At 50.5% G+C, this 12,495-nt stretch overlaps 1 protein-coding gene across 1 annotated transcript in view; it reads right to left on the bottom strand.

Moving 5' to 3' along the window:
* The window catches only part of XKR6 (XK related 6), a 215,602-nt gene that overhangs the window by 72,302 nt on the left and 130,805 nt on the right, over nucleotides 1-12,495 (bottom strand). The gene's annotated exons all lie outside the window — the stretch shown is intronic.

The raw sequence follows: 12,495 nt of genomic DNA, 5'->3' as shown, positions 1-12,495 counted from the left end.
AGCAAATATTTATGGATCTTCTACCTAGTACCAGGCCTGTCCTAGCTGATAAGGTTACACCAGAGAACAAAGGGGGCAAAGACTTCTGGCTGCATGAAATTTATAATCTAACTAGAGGCCCGGTGCATGAAATTCATGCATGGCTGGTGATCAGGGCCAATCTGTGGGGCAACTGGTGGGGCAATTGACATCCCTCCCCCCCAGCACTGGCATCTGCCTTGACTGGCCTGGGGCCTGGGGGCTGGGGGCAGCACCTGTGTTGAGCATCTGCCCCCTGGTGGTCAGTGCACATCATAGCTACTGGTCATTCCACCAGTCATTCTGCCGTTTGGTCGATTTGCACACTAGGCTTTTATTATATAGGACTAGTAGCCCAGGGCACAAATCCGTGCACCAGTAGCTCTCTACAGGGCTGGACATTCTGCACCTGCTTCCCAGAGGCTCTCCACGGCCCAAAGGCCCATTCACAGCCGGGTGCGGAACACTTGCCTCATTGCCAGAGGCGTGTATTACGTGCTTACTCAACACCAGGCATTTAATCTTCATAGCAACCCTAGGGACAGGTACCATCAATACCTCTGTCTCACAGAGAAAGACACCAGGGCTCGGAGAATTTACAGAACCTACCCAAGGCCTCCTATTAGACGTAGGTAGATGAGGGAATAGGAGTTGAGAAGTTTGACTTGAGCCACCGTGTGGTTTATAGGAGGGGAGGAAAGGAAAGGGGGTCTGCAGGGGAGGAGGACAAGGATTTACCACCGCACTTTACAAAGCGCAGTCTAGGGAGATGGACTCAGAAGGCCAAAGAGGTAATGCCCAGGAAACACGGCTGTGTGTGTGTGTGTGTGTGTTTGAGATGCTGGTCTGTGGCTCTCCTGCTGCCTAGAAGGGCTGTCTCACTCAACCTGGCCAACACAGGCCCCAAACGGCAAAGGATAACTGACTTTTGTACCAGCAATTTGTCGCCAGGGATATATATTAAGAGAGATACTTAATAACCAGCCCTTTTGTGAAACCTCAGTGCCTGGATCTGGCCCGGATCTATGTTGCTGAAGGGGACCACGCCATCCATTCATCCAGAACTAGTGGAGAGGGGAGTGCGTCCTCGAAACTGCTCCCACATACTTATAGCAATGCTCTGCCCTTGCTTTGCAGAATGAATTAAACAAAAATCAAAACCCACTTAAGTCCAGCCAGTGTGCCTCAGTGGTTGGGCATTGTCCCATGAATCAGGAGGGCACGGTTTGATTCCAGGTCAGGGTACATGCCCAGGTTTCAGACTTGATCCCCAGTAGGGGGAGTGCAGGAGGCAGCTGATCAACAATTCTCTCTCATCACTGATGCTTCTCTCTCTCCCCATCTCCCTTCCTCTGAAATCAATAAAAACATATTTGAAAAACCCACTTAAGAGGGGCCCCTTAAGTAGAAGGGATTTGCTATATGAAGTCAGGGGGCTGTAGACGGACCTCTGAGGCATGCTGCCTATGGCCCTGTCTTTTTGTCCCCCTATATCCAAGCCAGTCCTGGCGGAGGGTGGGAGAGAGATCCCTGTGAGGCCATCAACCTCCTCCAGCATCTGTTCTGATCCTCCAACACCCAGGCCTACATGACAGGCCCAAATCATCCTCAGGCCACTGCGTGAAAACTCAGCTTTGTCCAAACACTGCTTTACTCCCTCAGCAGACAGGCCTCATGGGCCAGAAGGGATGTGTGAAGATCTCCTTATCCATCATAATCTGCGTGTTAAAGGTCCCCAAATGCTCATTTAGACAATCCACGTTTTCTAACAGCTAGTAAATACTCAGGGACAGGGTCAGCATTTTTAAAGGTCTTGAAATAGCTCATCTGCATAATCCATATTTTCAGAGCCCCTGAGCATTTGTCCTAACTACATAATCTCAATCTTTATTATGCATGAGGGGAAGAAGAAAAAAAAAAAAGGCTCCCAAAGAGTAGAGCAACCCTTCACATCCCTTCTGGGAGAAATTGATTCTTGTTTTTTAAAAAATGACCACATTTTCAAAAGCAGGCACGGAGCTAACCACAGAAGGAAAATATTTAAAGGGCAGCTGTTAACCTGTGTAGGCCAACAAATGCTCTTTCCTTAAAGGCAGGGAAATCCCCCTGCGAGCTCCCAAAGATACTAATTACACAACTGGCCCCTGCAAACCTTTCAATTAAGGTTGGAGCCCCGGCCCTCCCCGCTTCTCCCTCCCTCTTTGGTTCCCTCCAGGAGGCCAAGAAGAGCACGGTTCTCCCCAGAACATCGTTTTCGGCATCACTTCTCCCAGTGAGTCTCAGCTCTGAGCCTTTGCTGCGGAAAGAAAAGGCAACCACGCTGGGAGAAATTTACGTCTCAGCATCGTGGACCACTCAGCCCAGATCTGGGGCAAAGCCTTTGACTGGTGAGTAACAGGAGCATGGGTTCCTGCAAAAAACAGGATATCGCTCCAGGGGGCAGGGCGGAAAAGCCCCAGTCGGGTGAATCTAAGACAAGAAAGACCCATACTGCTGCCTCTCTGCTCCCATCTGTCCGGTTAGAAAGCGTATCCAAATTCCAAAACGTGGACAAGCACAGACAAAACGTGGAAGGCCCTCCCCAAGATAATCACACATACTGTATGATTCCACTCCTACAAACTTCTAAAACAGGCAAAATAATCCATGATGGGAAGCCGGGTCCCTGGTTGTGCTGGGGTTAGGGCTGAAAGGAAGATGTGGCACAGTTGCAAGGTGCTAGTAACAGCTGTCTAGCTGGGTGTATTCACTCTGGGGGAATGCCCAGAGCTACGTATGTATGTATGTATGTATGTATGTATGTATGTATTGTAATCCAAATTCTCTCAGTTCCAGTTTCAACTTCTCCACTGTTGCTCCTGGCACTGACTGTTCTTAAACCCCCTCTTGCTGCACCTTTATTTTCCCCCTCTGAGCATACCCAGAATGCCCAACTACCTGTGAAAAGGGGTTACTCTTCCTTTGCCCAGATTTTTTATCTATAATAGGAATGGCCCAGGGTCCTTGGGGATCACGAAGTCTGGGCGTAACAGCCTGGGAGCGGGAGGGGAATACTTATAGCAGCCAGGATGTCTCTGAATGGACTGGGGCTCCTTTGCTGCTCTTAGCTGCCAGAAACCCCCTCACCTTAGAGAGAGGTACCTGGAGGGGCGGGGAGGGGAGGGGAAGTGGCAGAGAAAGTCGGCAGGTCTGGCAAAGAGGATTGTCTTCCTTTGAGCATCTTTGAAGCTGGGAAAGGGCTCCAGGCCAAGTGGCTCTGGGTTTCTCCAGCCTCGGGGCAGGCCACAGGGCTGGCTGTACTTGAGACCCACAGCTAGCCCTGCAGAGACCGGCTGAGCTCACAAATGGAAGGGAGGGGGGTGGGTAGAGAAAGCTGGGGAGGGGCTGCGGGAGGGAGACCAGGGGCGTGAGTGGGGGTGAGAAAAGGAAAACGGAAGTTGAAAGAGGGAAAATTGACCTGTACTGAGGGTGGGCTGGGCGCTTTTGCAACCATTCTGACGTAGGCTTTAAATCTCAGCTCTCCCTGACCTGGCTGCTGGGGGACGGCGAAGGAGAGCAGAGGTACTTGGACCAAGTCTCCTCAGACCTTTGGCTAACACATAGCGCTTTCTGCTCCCGCACCCCACCCCAGCCTACCCCTGCAGCCCACTGGCCCAGATGAAGTCCACCCACCATCACCTCCTATGTCTAGCGAGCCCTCCTCGGGGCGACCCCTGGGCCCCATGACCTGGGCACCTCCCCTGGGACAAGCGCCAAGGCAGGGTGGGTGGTAGGGATGGAGGCGGGACTCGATGAAGATCCCCGATGATGAAGATCCTGATTCCCCGGTGGGATCTTCCTCCACCCCCACTCTGTCCCCTTCTCTCTCTGCCCTTCGCCCCCTGCCCTGGGGTGAAAAGAGTCTGAGCTCCACCCAGCAAGTCAGTGCAGCAGCTTCCAACGACGTCGTGCGCCCCCGGCTGGCGACTTAGGATGAGTGTGCCCGAGGCGCGCAGGCACCACTCTCGCTCCAGATCCCTCCACACCGGGAGTCAAAGATCTTTCCTGCTTCGCCCAGAGCCTGGTTGCTTTCGCCTGAGCCCTTCCAACCCCAAGGCGCGCGGGCTGTCCCACTACACCCGCAAGAGCGCCCCCGCCGGCTGGCTGCGGCACGGCAGCCCTCCCACCTCACTGGTCCTGGCCTGGAATTACATCATCCCCCCCTGGAGCCCCCTCCCCGCGCCTCAGCCTACGCAGCTGACGTAGGAGCTGCTCTGTGTCCCTGCCTGCTCTCTGTCCCTCTCCTCCACACGGAAGCTAGGAACCAGCGCATCTTTGCCTACCTATCCCCTCATCTCTTCCTGCGGGCAGTGCCTGCGAGACCCACAGCCAATCTAGCCTCCTTATCCTCTATTTACCCAGTTCCTTCCTGGCTTCCACCTCCTCTCAGATCCTCTGGGGCCCAAATCTTAAGCAACTCACCTTTCAGACGATGATAGATGATAGATAGATAGATAGATAGATAGATAGATAGATAGATGATAGAGTTTGATAAATAGATGAATAGATATAGATGGATGATGGCTATAGATTAGGGGTGTCGAACTCAATCAGAGAAGGGGCCAAAATCTAAAATCCAGCCTAAATCGCGGGCCGAATGGTTTACTGAACAGTCATAAACTGACAATGTCATAAACTGACAGCGGAGTGCAGTGATGACAGCGCGGTGCGGGCCACATTGCAAGGCCTGGCGGGCTGGATTTGGCCCGCGGGCCTTGTGTTTGACATATGTGAGATGATTGATGCATACAGACAATATAGACAGAGATGAGAGAGATGATAGATAGGTAGATACATGATCTTTAGATACATACATACATACATACATACATACATACAGATATACATATACCTATGTACACTCAGAACCCCGGGCCAGGACAGTACTCATGCTTTCACAACGAGCATCAGAGAAATGAAGCTGCAGGGTCCCAGCTGCAGAAGCTGTGCAAACTGCGAAGTGCTCTGAGACCCTCTGTAATTACCCACAGCAGCAGCTTAGCCTGAAAGTGCTGCTTGCAGATGGTTTGAGCACGGCTCCAATTCTGCCGGGCCTGCCTGCGGCACCACCAGATTAATTCATCCATTCCCTCAATGAGCATCCGCTGAACCTGAAGTAGCCACACACCGCTGGATCCTCCCCGGAGACCCACAGGGCATGTGTCTGCTCGCGAGGGGCTGACATTCTGGTGGGCATCAGACTCCCACACAGTACCGCCGAGTGACAGGTGCCCTGGAAGAGGTTAAGGATGGAGAATTATGAAGCAGCTGGGTGGGAATGCATTTGACCTGGCTCTTGAAGAATGGGTTGGGGATTCCAGGAGAAGGAAAGGCATTTCCGGTAGAGGCACCAGGAAAGCCCAAGCTCTCTGGGATGGGAAACAGTTTGGGCGAGACTGGGTCACAGCACCCTGAGGCGGTGGTGGTGTTGGGTATAGATGGTGCTCAGAGAGGAGGAAAGGTTTGGTGAGGAACAGAAGAAACAGAGAGGCTGTTTCTTCTGTTCCTATGTCCTCTGCCTGGCCTGTCCCCAGGTACCATAGGTGACATAGGTGAGCCCCCAGGTCTCTTGGCCAGGTCTTCAAACTATGGACACGTGACCCTCTGAGAGTCAGTCAGCCGTCCTATGGGAGACGCTCCAATGTCAAAGCAGGCCTTCCATCTCTCTGACCTAAATCCTCCTACGCACCCAGGTTCAGCCTCCCCATCAGGGTGACTCAGCTCCTGGCTCTCTCCCTGCCACCAGCAGAGAGGTGTAACTGGTTACCATAGAGATCCCAAGGAGTCAGACCTACCTTCTCTGATGAGACCTGGATGTCTACATTGCTCCTGCAATGAAAGCCTGTGCACAGTCGCTTACCTGCAGAAGTACAGTATTTGACAGGCCGCATCTCGGGGCCTTCCTTCCCTGCGTGAACTCAGGATGGGAGCAATGGTAGGGAGGGGGAGACCCGATGACAGATGCCTCCACCATGGGGACTCTAGGCTGGTATTTCTCTCCATAACATTCAGGTCTTCAGAGGGAGGGTGACAAGGAGCATGAAGGCAGGGGCTGGGGACTACCATCCGAGTTTGGTGTCTATAGAAGAATTCCCACTCTTCCAGGCAATGGCACATACTAGTATATTTGAGAATACATTTGGAAGAGATGCTTGTTGTCAAATGTTATCATTCTCATCAAAGTTACACACACACACACACACACACACACACACACAGCACCAACATACTGGTGCTGTTTCTGAAACATGGTTCGTTATTCTCCTGCCCCAAACCTTCAATAGCTTCCCTGTGCCAAGAAAGAAAACTCAAACTCCTTGTCCTGGCTTGGGCCTCCCTTTTAAATAGCTCATGATCTACCTAGTAACTATCCTTGCTGCCCCCAGCAGAGCTCCACACCCCCATCATGCCACAGCCTCAGCAGACCACTTCCTGCTTCCCAAAGGTTCTCCAGCCACTGTGCTCATCCCAAGCTGACCCTCTGCCTGGGCCTTCCTCACTCCATATCCACTTTCTCACATTGTTCTCACCCTCAAGGCTCAGCCCATTCCTCAGGCACCTTTGCCCCTCCTTTCCCCCAGTTAAAATTTAATCCCTCCTTCCTTCTTCCCAATCATAGTGTCCTAACTCCTATTAGGAGACAGTGTCTGCCCTGAATTATTTAGACTTAAGTGTATCGGCCACCCCCAAGGCACGTGGCCCGTGAGAGGCAAACATGTTTTTATTTTGGTGTCCTTTTCCCCCTCAGAGGGCATGGGACCAAAATTAATGTGAGTTGCACAGCACGGACTGACCCTGTCTCTCCTCTCTAGGTTGGTTTTGAAGACCTTCACCAAAGATAAATGAGGACAACATGGGTGGGCAGTCCTCCTACACTGACCCATAAAAAGCCCTATCCCTTAGTAAAGAAATGGGGCTACAAGAGCAGAGTGGCTGGATCTTTCCCCTCTGGGCCACCCATTGAAGTGGTACTTCCTCCATCCCAACTCTTCAGAGTGACAGCTGCCCGAAGGAAGCTAGGCTCTGGGCCTTCTCTGAGGATGCAGACAGGGCTCCCTGGCATTGAGCAAAGGAGACAAGAAACTCAGAAACAGGCTGCTAGGATACTCGGTCGGTGCTCCACCTCCACCCATGCCCAGGCCCCAGCCCTGGCACGGACCTCACCTAGTGATGGAGTGAGCAGCACGGTGGCTGGCTCTGGCCCACAGGACACAGCTGGCCCAGGCTGAGGGCCGTAACCTCACAGGCCCCAGCCGAGCCTGCACATACAGCCCTTGCAGTCAAGGCTAATGCAGTTAATTGGTTCCAACCTTCAGCTAAGAGTACAAGCATTGACTGGGCACCTGTGGGGCTCAGAAGCTGTGACCTCTGAGGAGGCTTCTCTTCCTTATAAGCTTGAACTGAGAAAAAAGAAATCCGATCAGAGATCGTGGTGCTCACTTCCCAGCTGGGCCAAAGCACAGCAGAAAGGCAGTGGGTTATAAATAGTGGAGGATCAACCACTGAGAGATCAATGTCAAGGAGGGAAGGCGGCTCCCTTCCCCTCGGTAGGGCCTGGCCCACAAGAGCCAGACCCAGTTGGAGCAGATGACAGGAGAGGATGAGCCACACTCCCACTCACCCTGGTCCCTGTCCCCTGGCCTCTCAGAAGGGCATGTATCTGCCCTGACTCCTGGACATGGGAACTTGGCAAGGTGGGAATGGGATGGAGGGACTTCAACTAAAGGTCTTGAGATTTGGTTTGGGCTCATAGAGTCAGGGATTGGTCCCACTTAATATGATTTGATGCAGGAAGCAGACTCCAGGTGTGCACCCACCACCCCGAGATCAGAGCCCATTCTCCTGTCATTCATCCATTCATACAAAAACCAATCCATCTAGTCATCCAACTATCTAGTCATTCAAGAATATAGCCAATACCATTATAATAAGTATGGGGTCAAGGAGGGGTACTTGAAATATCAAGGGACACTCTGTAAAGTACATGATTGTCTAATCATTATGCTGCTCTTCTGAAACAAATACAGAATAGTGTTGAAGGTAAACTGTAATTGAAAGAATTAAAGAATTAATTTGGCAAATTAGAATTGAGTCCCTACTCTGTGCCAAGCCCAGTGCTAAGCTCTCTGTGGCCTCCCTGTAAAGTGGAGAGTTCTACCAGGGCTTTGCAGGGCATCTGTGAGGTTCAATGAGAAAACAAATGCCAGTGTGCTCTCCGCCTAGGAAGGGGTATCACATGCCCCGGGGTGTGGCCTGGATAGGGAGAAAACCTGCGGAAACTTCAGGACAGGAACATCCCAGCCCCTAAAGGACTCCTGGCTTGCAATCCCAGCCAAGGAGCCTTTGATTGGCATTTATGGACTCGTTTCTCAGGCCAACTTTGTGCTTTCTCCTAATTTGAGGATTTTAGAATACACTCAAGACCTTTGCAAAAGTATGCTTCCCCAAAACTTGCTGTAAGACCTTAAGCAAGTCAGTTGACCTGTGTGTCAGTATTCACATCTATAAAATGGGGATAATATGAGTATCTCATAGGACTTCTGTAAAGATCTGAAGAGTTAATATATGTGCTGTGCTTAGAACGGTGGCTGGCACAAAGTAGGTGTTACAAAAAGGTGAGCTACGTATGCCTATGATGCTATCTGCTCGTGGGAAATGAGGATTCAGGCTAGCCTGTTACAAAGGACCATGGAGAGCCTACTGGGCAAATGCTTCTGGCTTAAAGACACACTGAGCACAGTCTTCCTAGGCCTTAACCCATCTCCACACAGCAGCTTCTTTGGGGAGAGATTTGGGGGCTTTCCTTATAAATTCATCCTATAGACTCTGTGTTCTAAGACTTTTTAGTCTCTGAGAGAAGACACTACAGAATCTCGTAGAGGGAGGAGAGGTGAATAAAGAACTCTGTCTTTTCTCTCCCTACAATCAGGTGGGTGACAAGGTTCAACTTTCATTGTGATATGGAGGGGAAGAACAAGGCAAGCAGCTGAAAGTTACTAATGCTGCAGGCTTCCATTAGATTCCATCAGATTAAGGATGCTCTTAGTATACAAACCAGTGGGCACAGGCACTGCCTTGTTTAAGTAATGGTTCCCACTCATAACACAAATATTAATCGATAGTTATTTACGTCTTCAGAGCTCAGCGCAATTCATAGTAGCTTCTAGCCTTCTGCCCCTCTCAAGCAGAAAACAGCCCCAGCTTACAAAGTGAGAGGAAGCTGTGATGAGGAGCCCAAGGTCACATAGGGTCACAAGGTCACAAAAGCTCCAAAATCCATGGAGACTCTGTTGTTAAGAATATCCGAGTTCATAACTGCTATAAATTCTTGGTCCTGTTGTATTTTTTATTCCAAAGAACAACCAGCCTGGCTGGTGTGGCTCAGTGGTTGAGCATTGATCTATGAACCAGGAGGTCACGACTCAATTCCCAGTCAGGGCACATGCCAGGGTTGCATGCTCCATCCCCAAAAGAAGGTGGGCAGAAGGCAGCCAATCAATGATTCACTCTCATCATTGATTTTTCTGTCTCTATCTCTCTCCCTTCCTCTCTGAAATTCAATATACACTGAATGGCCAGATTATTATGGTCTCTGAATGCATAATAATCTGGCCAATCAGTGTATACCCTATATAATAAAAGGCTAATATGCAAATTGTCCCCTCAACCAGGAATTCGACCAGCTGGCAGGCCTGCCAAGCCCATGTCCCCTCGCCCTGGCCAGGCTGGCTGGATCCCACCCATGCACGAATTCATGCACCAGGCCCCTGATATATATATATAGCGATATATATATATTATATGTATTAGATGTATATATGTGTGTGTGTATATACATATATATGTATATACACACATACACACACTGAGTGGCCAGATTATTATGAGTTCAGAAATCATAATAATCTGCCATTCAGTGTAATATATATATATATATATTATAAAAAGAACAACTTATCAGAGCCTCAAATCTTCCTTCCTTGCTTACTGCTCATTCCACTAGGCTAAGACTGAACTAGCCCCTTAGAGAGATACCTATGTGGTAAGACACACTCTGCCCTCAAGGAGCTCTTAGAGTGCATCTGTCTCCTTGAACTTGGCTTTATTCCATATAGATCTCTTTCTTCCTGCCTGCCTCCCTCACCACCATTATCACTGGCTGCTTCTGTGTTCCCAGCAACATTGACCTAGCCCCTGCCTCCAGCTGAACCCTGGACTGGACACTGCAGAAAAAAACAAAGAAAGGGAAATAAAGCTACTGACCTCATGGAGTCTACAGCTCACTGGGGAACTTTTTAAGGAATGTAACCAAAACGGCCCTGGAAACCTTGCAGTCCACAGGCAGTGCACCCTAGACAGACAGGCTCCTGTCTTAATGAGTCCAGCCCTTCTCCCTCATGTGATCATGACAGGTAACAGAGAGAGAGGCCAAAAGCACAAGCAGACTAGTGCTGTAGAACAGCGTTCCCATGAGCACTCCTGGAAAAGGCCTGCAGGGATCAAGGGATCAAGTGGGCGGTGGGAGACAAGGAGACCCATGTGCCATGTTCTTCAGCCCTTACCACTACATCTACCAATAAGCTTGAATGTTCCCGTTTACAGATGCCAAAACTGAGGCTCAGAGGGATTATTTTGCCCCAGGCTCTGCAATTGGTAAATGGTAGAACCAAGATCCCAAGTTGTTTTTTCCCCTAAAGCTTGGGCTTTTGTAACTATACTATGCAACTGACAAAAATAGAGATCATTTCTACTTCTCTATTTGTTATGAATATTTAATTAATCGATATTTAATTCATCAGGCACCTTTTAAACATCCTCAGGGTCCTAGGGCTACAGCTAGGCATCTCCAACCTGGGGCTCCTTGGATTTGGGCTCCTGCATTCCAGGTCCACCGGAAAAAGTGTCACTCCTCCTCCCCTTTCATGCACAGCGGCGTTGGCACTGACGGTAAGCGCTCCCAGTTAACCCGCTGAGGCGATTTCAGCTCCAATTTGTTCAAACTCCAGACCAAAGACAGGCTCAGCCTCTGATGTGCTGAACAAAAACCAGAGACGGGAACTTGTCTCAAACAGTGAGTCAGGGCTGGCGATGAGCAAGTGCTGGGGCGGGAGGACTGCTCACCCTCCCAGCACGGTGTCCCCATTTCTCTCCACTGTGAGCCCCCACACTGCCACCCTCGCCACCACCCAGGTCGCTGCTGCAGACCCCGACCCACTCCACTCTGCCTCCTTGGGGGCTGGCACTCCTCACAGGCTCCTGGAAGGCGTTTGATATCGGTGTCCACAGGCCACCGTTCAAAAAAAAACAAAACACTGCAGGGGGCAGGGGATGGATGCCTAGGCTGGGGTGGAGGAGTGCGGGCTACTTTCTAAAGAGATGCTTTCAATCCTAGAGCCTAAGATGATCCCTTGGGAGTGGGGGTGGGAGGAAGAGCATAAAGATCTATTAGCCACCTCTGCCCCTCTATTTAGGGTTGAGGAATCCCACACCCAGAAACGGCCTATGCCTTCAGTATCTACGAAAGCCTCTTTTCTTTCCGTTAGTGTTTTCCCAAAGGTGCCCTCTGCACAGACGCCTTCCTTCCTCCAGGTGAGAACTAGTCCCCTGCCTCTGCACTGCCTGGAGCTCGCTGTCCCTCCCAAGGAACTTAAGTCACCTCACATCTCTCTGCATTTCCGAGGCACACTGTCTCTCCCCAGGCGAGTGGTTGGGGAGACGGGGACACCTGTAGAAGGGGAACTTAAAACTTTACAAGAAAAATAGGGTGGGGAGAATCCTGATTGCAAAGGAACCTAGGAAAGCCCCTGTAACTGTGTCTTCACCTGTATCACAACAAGCACGGTACAACACAGGCGGACAGTCCTCTCCCAAAGACGCCCTGCACATCTAAGTAGCCATCCCAGATAACGTACAACTCCCTTCCAGCTCCCACCCTTTGCTTCTTCACAGAAGCAATTCCCTCTCCCGTAGTTTTAAGTGAAATGATAATAAATTATTGTTGTCTTGTTGCAGACAACATGCGTATTAGGAGGTGTGTGTGTGTGTGTGTGTGTGTGTGTGTGTTGACTCCTATTGTGCCCCTGCCCCAGCAGCCTCTGCCCACCTGAGCGACCTGGGACAAGTTACCCAACCTCTGAGTCAGTATTCTCATCAGGGACGTGACCGAACTCCTGTTGGAGGGGTGCTCTAAGAATTAAAGAAAGCTATCCAGCCGAAACTGGTTTGGCTCAGTGGATAGAGCATTGGCCTGTGGACTGAAAGGTCCCAGGTTCGATTCCGGTCAAGAACATGTACCTTGGTTGCGGGCACATCCCCAGTAGGAAGTGTACAGGAGGCAGCTGATCGATGATTCTCTCTCAGCGATGTTTCTAATTCTCCGTCTCTCTGTCTCTCTCTCCTCTCTCTGTATCTCTCTCCCCTTCCTCTCTGTAAAAAAAA

This window comes from Pipistrellus hanaki (assembly GCF_964339955.1).
Source record: "Pipistrellus hanaki genome assembly, chromosome: 5".
Classification (NCBI taxonomy): Eukaryota; Metazoa; Chordata; class Mammalia; order Chiroptera; family Vespertilionidae; genus Pipistrellus; species Pipistrellus hanaki.
The sequence above is the reverse complement of the archived record's forward strand: the minus strand, read 5'-3'. Positions and strand labels throughout refer to the sequence as shown.